This window comes from Oncorhynchus keta, chromosome 29 (genome assembly GCF_023373465.1).
Source record: "Oncorhynchus keta strain PuntledgeMale-10-30-2019 chromosome 29, Oket_V2, whole genome shotgun sequence".
NCBI lineage: Eukaryota > Metazoa > Chordata > Actinopteri > Salmoniformes > Salmonidae > Oncorhynchus > Oncorhynchus keta.
In genome coordinates this window covers 9,904,843-9,915,263 of record NC_068449.1, presented here as the reverse complement: position 1 = coordinate 9,915,263, position 10,421 = coordinate 9,904,843, and the positions used below count along the sequence as shown (strand labels likewise).

Below are 10,421 nucleotides of genomic sequence, written 5' to 3'. Positions count from 1 at the left end.
AGATTTAGTAGATGAAGACCTGGTGCATGTCAAATGTGTATTTTGCATGCAGGAGTGCCTTCAGAAAGTATTCATACCCCTTGACTTCTTCCACATTTTGTTGCGTTCCAGCCTGAATTTAAAATGAATTAAATAGATTAAGTCAAGGGGTATGAATACTTTCTGAATGCACTGTACAGTAAGTCTGACTGTCCTGTGTGTTCGGGGGAGCTGTTGTGTTTCCACTGAAGTGATGACAGTTCCGATGAAGGAATCTAAAGAATTCTCACCATTTAGCTCTGAGGCAAGCCAAATAATACCATGGAAAAACCCATGGCATTAAAACATCACTATTTCCAAGTCTTTCCGGAAAGGCAGGACTGCAAGCTGCCAATGACAGCGGCAGAGTGCAGACTAAAATGAGTCATGGCTCTGAACATGCGCATGTTTACTTCATGATAATTATAGGCCTATAAGGGCACAAGGCGAGACCCAAATGCAGACACAGGAGGCAAATGGTAGAGCTCCGATATTTATAATAACAAAGGGAGTAGGCAAAGGCAGGTCGGGGACAGGCGAGAGTTCATAACCCGGGTCAGAGTCCAAACAGTACCAGGCGATAGGCAGTCTCAAGGTCAGGCCAGGCAGGGGTCAGAAACCAGATCAAGTCCAAAACAGTACAGCCCAAACATCTGTGTATGCTGATGCAGTGAAAATAATTAAAAACATTGAATAATGAAGTAAGCTTTATGTGACATATTTTTGAGTGTGGACCCATTACACATTTTTGTTTGTATTAACAATGATGGAATGATTATAGGATGAATGTTCTGCTTTATCAGTCAGTAGAGCCATACTTCAGCATTTCAATAAAGTGAATTAAACATTGAAAAGTATTGTCTGGAAAAGTTGTGTGAATCAAATGACATGTTCCAACACAGCTACTAGAGTCTCCTAGCAGACATGCAGTTGCCTCACTTTCAATAATCATATATCAAATAATCATAACATAACTCATCAATTTACCTTGTTCAGTTCAGGAAACAGTTCTAAAATAACCAGGTCCAGTCAACTGAGGAAAATAGACGCAAATGAATACAAATTCTGACACATCCTAATCTGGTCTTTTCATCACTGAACTGAAATGTGTTTACTTCTGTTTAAATCATGCAGTACAGTCAACCAGCCCTTAAAAGTTGTTGATGAATTGTGGTAAACTATGTTGTGCAGTGTACTGCACTGAATACCCTGAGTGCCATACTTACTAGGGGTGTATAATATTTAATAACTTTTCACAAACTGTACATAAAGTAGACCCCTTCCACAGTGATCATCTTCATGAAGTAGTTCTGGTTGTGTTTCTTCTCTGCTCTCTCCGATCGGTTGGCGTTGTTCTTGAACAGGTCATTGAAGAGCTAGGGAGTTCAAAACAAACATCACTTTAAAATGCAGTGGAGAAGATTACAACATGACAGAAAACTTCCAGCAATGGCAATATATTTCTAGGATCGTTTCTCATTTGGCTGGGCGATCAAATGTCTCTCCTAACTAAAAACACTTGTCAGCTGAGGTAGGCAGTTCTCTGCTGCCAATGACTGGAACGAATAGCAAAAATCACTGAAGCTGGAGACTCCCATCTCTCACTAAGTTTAAGCATCAGCTGTCAGAGCAGCTCACAGATCACTGCACATAGCGCATCTGGAAATAGCCCATCCAACTACCTCATCCCCATATTGTTATTGTTATTTATTTATTTTGCTCCTTTGCACCCCAGTATCTCTACTTGCACATTCATCTTCTGCATATCTATCACTCCAGTGTTTAATTGCAATTACTTCGCCACTACGACCTATTTATTGCCTTACCTCCATAATCTTACCTCATTTGCACACACTGTATATATCTTTTTTTCCTATTGTGTTATTGACTGTATGTTTGTTTATTCCATGTGTAACTCTGTGTTGTTGTTTGTGTCGCACTGCTTTGCTTTATCTTGGCCAGGTCGCAGTTGTAAATGAGAACTTGTTGTCAACTAGCCTACCTGGTTAAATAAAGGTGAAATAAAAATAAATGTAAAAAGGCGTGTGGGAGTCTGTGTGCCAGACACAGGTCGGAAAAGTGTTAGTTTCCCTTTCAAATATGTCGTGTGCATTTGATTTAACTTCCCCAGTTTAATGGAACCAATGGAAAAGTGAAAAGTCCAACCTAAAAAAAACAGAAAGTAAACTAATAGTATTTAGATCCAGGTGTGGTGTGTGTGACCACCTTCCTGTCATTCTCTGACATGTGACTGAGGATGGTCAGCTCTGGCAGGCTGGGTTTGGGGCTTGGGTAATTCACAAAGGACTGGCGGAATGGCTCCAAATACTGGCCTTTCTGAGATGGAAAAAACACAGAGGAGATTCCTTATACGTCACCGGCCAGTTTATTAGGGTCACCCATCTAGTACCGGGTCGGACCCCCCTTTGCCTCCAGAACAGCCTGAATTCTTTGGAGCAATCTACAAGATGTCGGAAACGTTCCACAGGGATGTTGGTCCATGCTGACATCACGCAGTTGCTGCAGATTGGACAATGTTACATTCATGCTGCAAAAAGCCCATTCCATTTCATCCCAAAAATGCTCTATTGGGTTGAGGTCTGGGGACTGCGCAGGCCGTTCAAACTGAACTCACTGTCATGTTGGACAACAAAAAATTCCGCTCCTCAATTGTCCAGTGTTGGTCGTCTGCTGAAATAGCCCATCTGACAAAGATTGGTGAGTTGTGCGTTCCGAGATATTGTTCTGCGTCGTTATTTATCTGTTTGTGGCCCAACTGTTAGCTTGCACAATTCTTGCCATTCTCCTTCGACCTCTCTCATAAACTAGCTGTTTTCGCACACAGGACTGCCGTTGACTGGATGTTTTTGTTTGTCGCACCATTTTCGGTAAACCCTAGACACTGTCGTGCGTGTTTGTAGGAGCCATCCATTTTTGTGAACGGGGTGGTGGAGCTCATGAACTGAGAACTTTTGATCTTTAACAGTTACATTTGTTATGTTACACTGGAGACATTGGATCCCTGCTCTTCCTATTTATTTAAACTGGCGCACTATAATAACATAGCTGACATGAGTTATAGGTGGATTCCACAGGCATGTTGGGCTTACATTCTTAAAGGACTATCCCGGAATATACAGGAGGCTGCTGATGGGAGGACGGCTCATAATAATGGCTGGAATGGAATCGAACGCATGGAAGCCATGTGTTTGATAACATTCCATTCCTTCCGTTCCAGCCATTACTATGAGCTCGTCCTCTCCAATTAAGGTGCCACCGGCCGCCTGTGCCGGGAATTATTTTACCATGATGCCCCCACAGCATTCTTTCCCCACCAAAGTCGAAAAAGCATGATGTACTTCTTTTATCAGTTGTCTAGGCACTGAGTTGATGGTCAAAGGAGTTCAACAGGAGAGCAGGTTGTGAGAGATGTTATTAACATAGAACCGCACAAACAGATCTGGGACCAGGCTACTTGGCCAGTGTTGCATACCTAGATTGACATCAGGCAGCATCTTGTCCACGAACTGAGATGGGAAGTCTGCCAACAGCTGACTGTTGCTCAGCTCTGGGTCCTGGAGCAGTTTCTGGAAGATAGCCAACAATATTCACTTTGTTTACAGATTCATAGAGGGCTGACAGAATAGCACTTTGTTATTAATTTAGAACAATGGAACTTGAGAGACTGGAAACAGTGCAGGGTAAACCACAGTAAGCCTATATTTGGGGTTCAGTGGTAGATTTTGACCACACCAGCCCTGGGATTTGAGCCATCGACCCTTTGGTTACTAATCCACCTCTCTAACCTCTACACTTACTGCAGCCACTACATAAACTGGTAGGTATTCATATGGTGACAGACCACAAAGCTATTTCTGAAGCATGACCTCTGTTGTTTTACTGGTGCAGTGTGAAGTTGCCCCTAGAAGCTGATTAGCGGATCATTTTCCTCACTAATGGTTAAGGTTATGGTTGGGGAGGGGAAGCTGATCCTAGATCTGTACCTAAGGGACACTTCACCCCAGAGCTTGTTTACTCCATAACGACTACCTGGATGTACTCCTGGAACTTCTTGGTACCAGAACACATTAAAAAACAATGTTATAATAAAGCATTGCTTGCTTTGAATTCACAAAGGATCTCAGAGTAGGAGTGCTGATCTAGGATCAGGTTCCCCCTCTCTAGTTAATCTCAATCATTACAATCTGATCCTATATCAGCATGCCTACTCCAACACTATTGTGAATACAGGCACAGGCTTGTGTGGAACGGCACAGAACTGCAGCAAGGTTAAAGGGGAAACACATTGCAAAGGACCACTGTGATTGAGTGACATATACAGGAAGTACTGTAATAAACGAGTACAGGATCTAAAATAGGATATGTATTCACTGACAACAGCTCTAGTAGGGGTAAAATACAGCTAGAATGGGAAATATCTAGTGCATCAGCTACGGAAGACTCTGGGAGAAGAATAATAAGAGCAATATACTGAGGTTCAAGTCTGCTGTGGGAATTATGAGGATGAAATAGTCAGGATAGAGGGCAGTGGTCTCTGCCAGTGAATCACACATTTGATCACACAACATTACATATTTTCTTAGTAGAAACCCTTAAATGATAATCCTGCTTGAAATTAATAACAGCAAAACAAGTAACTTTGACAACTTTGTAAGTTCACTAATGATCTTGAAAAGAGTTAGTCTCAGAGCTCCTTTGAATGAATATTTCTGAATATTTTCCACATTCACCTTTGTACAAAGAAAGAAACAAATCATGGTATTGAATAAGCAAATGTATAGGCCAGTAAATCAACATACGTTGTACAGAACAGATCTTGATTCACAAAATGTAGTGTGCCTTCCTAACTAATCCTGGATCCACACTGCCACCCAGGGGCCACACACTGTACAACCTACCATGTCGTCCTTTGCCTCCACCAGGGCGTAGGAGGGCAACAGTGTCTACCGACCCCTCCTGTCTCAGCCTCCAGCATTTATGCTGCAGTAGTTTGTGTCGGGGGACTCGGGTCAGTCTGTTATATCTGGAGTATTTCTCCTGTCTTATCCGGTGTCCTGTGTGAATTTAAGTTTGCTCTCTAATTCTCTCTCTCTTTTTCTCTCTTGGAGGACCTGGGCCCTAAGACCATGCCTCAGGAATACCTGGCCTGATGACTCCTTGCTGTCCCCAGTCCACCTTGCTGTGCTGCTGCTCCAGTTTCAACTGAACCCTGACCTGTTCACCGGACGTGCTACCTGTCCAAGACCTGCTGTTTTCAACTCTCTAGAGACAGAGGGAGCGGTAGAGATACTCTGAATGATCAGCTATGAAAAGCCAACTGACATTTACTCCTGAGGTGCTGACCTGTTGCACCCACGACAACCACTGTGATTATTATTTGTTGACCCTGCTGGTCATCTATGAACATTTGAACATCTTGGCCATGTTCTGTTATAATCTCCACCCGGCACAGCCAGAAGAGGACTGGCCACCCCTCATAGCCTGGTTCCTCTCTAGGTTTCTTCCTAGGTTCTGGCCTTTCTAGGGAGTTTTTCCTAGCCACTGTGCTTCTACACCTGCATTGCTTGCTGTTTGGGGTTTTAGGCTGGGTTTCTGTACAGCACTTTGTGACATCAGCTGATGCAACAAGGGCTTTATAAATACATTTGATTGATTGACCACTACGGCATGAGGACCTCAGCAACTGGAGAGAGAAACACATATCAGCATGACTTAACAAACCTGCCATTTGTAAAAATGAATATTCTGCTTAGAAAACTGCTCATATGGGGCTCCCGGGTGGTACAGCGGTCTAAGGCACTGCATTGGTGCTAGAGGCAGCACTATAAACCATGGTTCGATTCCAGACTGTATAACAACCAGCCGGGATTGGGAGTCCCATAGGGTAGCGCACAATTGGCCCACCGTCGTCCGGGTTAAGGTTTGGCCAGGGTAGGCCGTCATTGTAAATAAGAATTTGTTCTTAACTGACTTGCGTAGTTATATAAAGATTCAATACAATAAACAGGAAGGGATTACCTGTACTTCAAAACCCCTTTCTTTTTTTTTTGTCGTTGCATAACAGTTTAAAATAACATGACCCCAGGCCTTACCAGCAGCAGACAGGCTGCTCTAGCAGACTTGTTGCACCATGTAAACGCTTCCACTTCACAGCCATGTCCTCTCAGTGCCACTTGACACCAATTGACATTTTCATAAGTGTCACTTGGTGATAAGTAAGTCACCACAGACAGAGGAAGAAAAGAGTGGTGAATGAGAGGGAGGAACTACAACCAGTGCTATAGCTAATTTCTGAATGTGTATACAGTGTGAAATAAATACATCTCTAATTAGCCTATTAGCTCGGTGAACTCAATACCTTATTTCCTGTGTAATGAAGGGCAGAAGGGAGGGGAATCAAGACTTGGACCTGGTCCAGAAACAACCCTTCCCCCTTCGGTAAACAACCCCTTCCCCTTTGGTGATTGCAGATTTTAAGCCTTCAATTTTGACTGGAGAGTTTCTGCCATACTGCTTTCACTTATCCATTTCCTTCAGATTTCTAAACACCGAAGGAATAGAGGCTAGGGGGGGTGTTTCTGGGCCAGGACATAGAGATACAATAGACTGAAAACTATCTGGGATATAGGTGAATGGCCAAAGGCTACTTACCCACCGTGAGGCAGAACTGGAGCACGTGCACTGCACCCTCCAGCGTGAGGAAGTTCATGAAGCAGAAGAGCAGGTCCTGCTGCTCCCTGATCTTCAGCTGTAGCTTCAGCACTTGAGAGACTTGCTTGGCAATGTAAACATGTTTCCCTTGACAATAAAGCCCTTTCAATTCAAATGAATTGAGAGATGGTTATCAGACCTAGGATGAAATTAGTTGTAGGGAAGGGCAGTATTTGGGAGAAGAGGAAGGAGGGAGGGGTTACTAGGCTACTTACAGAGGGCTTCTTGTTGCAAACGTCACAGTAGTTGTGCAGGAAGGGAACCAAGGTTGAGCTAGGCTCTATGGCGGCCTTGGGAGGAAAGTTGTCTATGAATATGAGAAGCAAATGGTTCATGGAGATCTAAAATGGGAATGAGAATTGATTTATAATGGCCCATTTTGGCTTGTTTAAGTCCTGGGAGAGACAGCAAATCAAGCCTGAAAACAACCTTTTTCTATGTGAATCAGAATATAAATCATCTCTAATGTGTCAATGAAACATGTTACAGGTTAAATATTATTAAGGTAAAAAAAATCTGATCACTGGAATAGTTTAAAGCCTGTTTTATCTTTTGAGTTCGGCGTACAAGCACAGCAGCAACAAAATGCAGAGTCACTCAGCTCATCCTCAAACACCTCATCATCTGTAATATCCCTTCACTGGTGAAAACAACCAGGTCATATGTTTATGCATACAAATATTTAATGCAACATGAAGCACTACTTTCGAGGAATACAGTAACACACCTGAGGTGCGTTCAACAAGGTAAATAGTTAGCTAACATATTCCATTTGTTTTGTGTTAGCCGCTAACAATATTGAAGGGCATAGAAGATAGTGTGCGGCGAACAATGGTGTGTTCATAAATTCACTCTGGGTTGTCAGAATAAGCACAGAGTGTGCTCTGGGCGTTTGTAAATTCACTGCGTTGTCAGATTGTCCTCAGAGGTTTTGGCTCTCGGAGTGTTCCAAACGTGCTCTGGAACCTCTAGCCAAGGAGTAGGGTTGATCCGAGGATTCTGACCTCACAACGGCAGTCAAGCACCCAATATAACCGGCTAAAGTTAGCTAGCTTGCTAGCTACTTTCAGACAAATGAGAGAACACCTCACTCAGGCCATTTTTCTCACCCGAGCAGAGCTGGTTAGGCTGTTTATGTTATCTAATGCGTTGGTGACTGTAACTGTGCTGCTGGAAACAATTGAATTTCTGTTTTTTTGCCAGAAGTTTATTGACACTGGTCATATTCAACAGGTGTTGCGCGTTCGGTAATTCAGTTATTTTGTACTCTTGCACACAGACGAGAGTCCTCTGAAATCGTAATAGATAGCTAAAGGGAATTTACAAACACACCCTAAGTGTCTGGTTCGGGCCTAAACTTGGACTGTTCATTCAAATCATTCAACTGAAATTGTTGCTCTGGCAACATGTTCACTGCAAACAGAAGCCTTGTTTAACTCGCCAGTGATCCTCTGTACCAGGGATACACAATTTTTTGAAGAACCAGTTCCAGAACCTTGAAACAGAGCAAAAAAACATCACATCTTATAACAACGAACCACTTAAGAATGCACAAAATAAGGAGATCTTTTCAATGTCCCATACCTCTACCTAAAGAGAGGCATCCACTTCAGGGAACTTTCAAGTCCAGCCATGGTTGATAGTTCTCTAGAAGTAAGGTTGGTCTGTCAATAGATTAATATTAAGATAAATAATGCCAATTAACTCTACTTTCTGTTTTTTTTTTTATCTGTTAAATATTGATAAAACCATTAGTCCACCCTTTTGTCACATATAGCCAAATTAATAAAAGTGCTCAAGTGGGACCCTTTCAATTCCATGATGTGCGCCAGTATACTATTTGGCCATTGGGAGTCAGTAAAACATAACACTGATGGTACTTCATTTATTTATTACTGTATTGCGAGAATCTATTAAAATGAGTCTATTAAAACCGTAAACTCAGAGGCCTTCTCAGAGGCCTAACAGTAGGAACAGTACATTCTTCATTCTCAAACTCACAGAAATACAATATGACCAACATTCTAATAGACATTCAGTCACACACATCTTTTGTAGCAGCGAACTTACCTGTGCCTTTTATATCTTCATTTTTCTCAGACTGCACAGCTACGCCCCAAGGGAAACAACTCCTGCTGGTTCTGCTGTAAAGACAAATAGAAAACCACACTCAATCAACCTGGACTATAAGCATATACAGTTGAAGTCGCAAGTTTACATACACTTAGGTTGGAGTCTTTATAACTCGTTTTTTAACCACTCCACACATTTCTTGTTATCAAACTATTGTTTTGGCAAGTCGATTAGGACATCTACTTTGTGAATGACACAAGTACTTTTTCCAACAATCGTTTACAGACAGATTATTTCACTGTATCACAATTCCAGTGGGTCAGAAGTTTACATACACTAAGTTGACTTTGACTTTAAACAGCCTGGAAAATTACAGAAAATGATGTCATGGCTTTAGAAGCTTCTGATAGGCTAATTGGCTAATTGGCTAAATGATGTCAATAAATCTCCAGGACACCTACACCACCCGATGTTACAGGAAGGCCAAAAAGATAATCAAGGACAACAACCACCCGAGCCACTGCCTGTTCACCTCGCTATCATCCAGAAGACGAGGTCAGTACAGGTGCATCAAAGCGGGGACGGAGAGACTGAAAAACAGCTTCTATCTCAAGGCCATCAGACTGTTAAACAGCCATCACTAACATTGAGTGGCTGCTGCCAACATACTAACTCAACTCTAGCCACTTTATATAACGCTTACATAACCTACATTGCTCATCTCATATGTATATACGGTACTCTATACCATCTACTGCATCTTGCCTATGCCGTTCGGGCATCACTCATTCATATATTTCTATGTACATATTCGTATTCATTCCTTTACACTTGTGTGTATTAGGTAGTTGTGAAATTGTTAGGTTACATTACTTGTTAGATATTACTGCATGGTCGGAACTAGAAGCACAAACATTTCGCTACACTCGCATTAACATCTGCTAACCATATGTATGTGACAAATACATTTGATTTGAGGTGTACCTGTGGATGTATTTCAAGGCCTACCTTCAAACTCAGTGTCTCTTTGCTTGACATCATTGGAAAATCAAAAGAAATCAGCCAAGACCACAGAAAAAAAAATTGTAGACCTCGGCTGGTCTGGTTCATCCTTCGGAGCAATTTCCAAACGCCTGAAGGTACCACGTTCATCTGTACAAACAATAGTACGCAAGTATAAACACCATGGGACCACGCAACCGTCATACCGCTCAGGAAGGAGACGTGTTCTGTCTCCTAGAGATGAACGTAGTGCAAAAGTGCAAATAAATCTCAGAACAACAGCAAAGGACCTTGTGAAGATGCTGAAGGAAACAGATACAAAAGTATCTATATCCACAGTAAAACAAGTCCTATATCGACATAAGCTGAAAGGCCGCTCAGCCAGGAAGAAGCCACTGCTCCAAAACCGACGTAAAAATGTCAGACTATGGTTTGCAACTGCACATGGGGCCGAAGATCGTACTTTTTGGAGAAATATCCTCTGGTCTGATGAAACAAAAATAAGTTTGGCCATAATGACCATCGTTATGTTTGAAGGGAAAAGGGGGACGCTTGCAAGCTGAAGAACATCATCCCCACCGTGAAGCCAGGGGGTG

At 42.3% G+C, this 10,421-nt stretch overlaps 1 long non-coding RNA gene across 1 annotated transcript; it reads right to left on the bottom strand.

Annotated features, from left to right (window-relative positions):
- Positions 1-986: 986 nt before the first annotated feature.
- Positions 987-8,894, bottom strand: LOC118362301 (uncharacterized). Its single transcript, XR_004821174.2, has 5 exons — positions 8,821-8,894; positions 6,966-7,040; positions 6,691-6,852; positions 3,512-3,605; positions 987-1,394 (listed from the first exon to the last, which is right to left on the bottom strand). It is a non-coding gene; the product is annotated as an uncharacterized LOC118362301 (long non-coding RNA).
- Between the last annotated feature and the right edge of the window lie 1,527 nt (positions 8,895-10,421).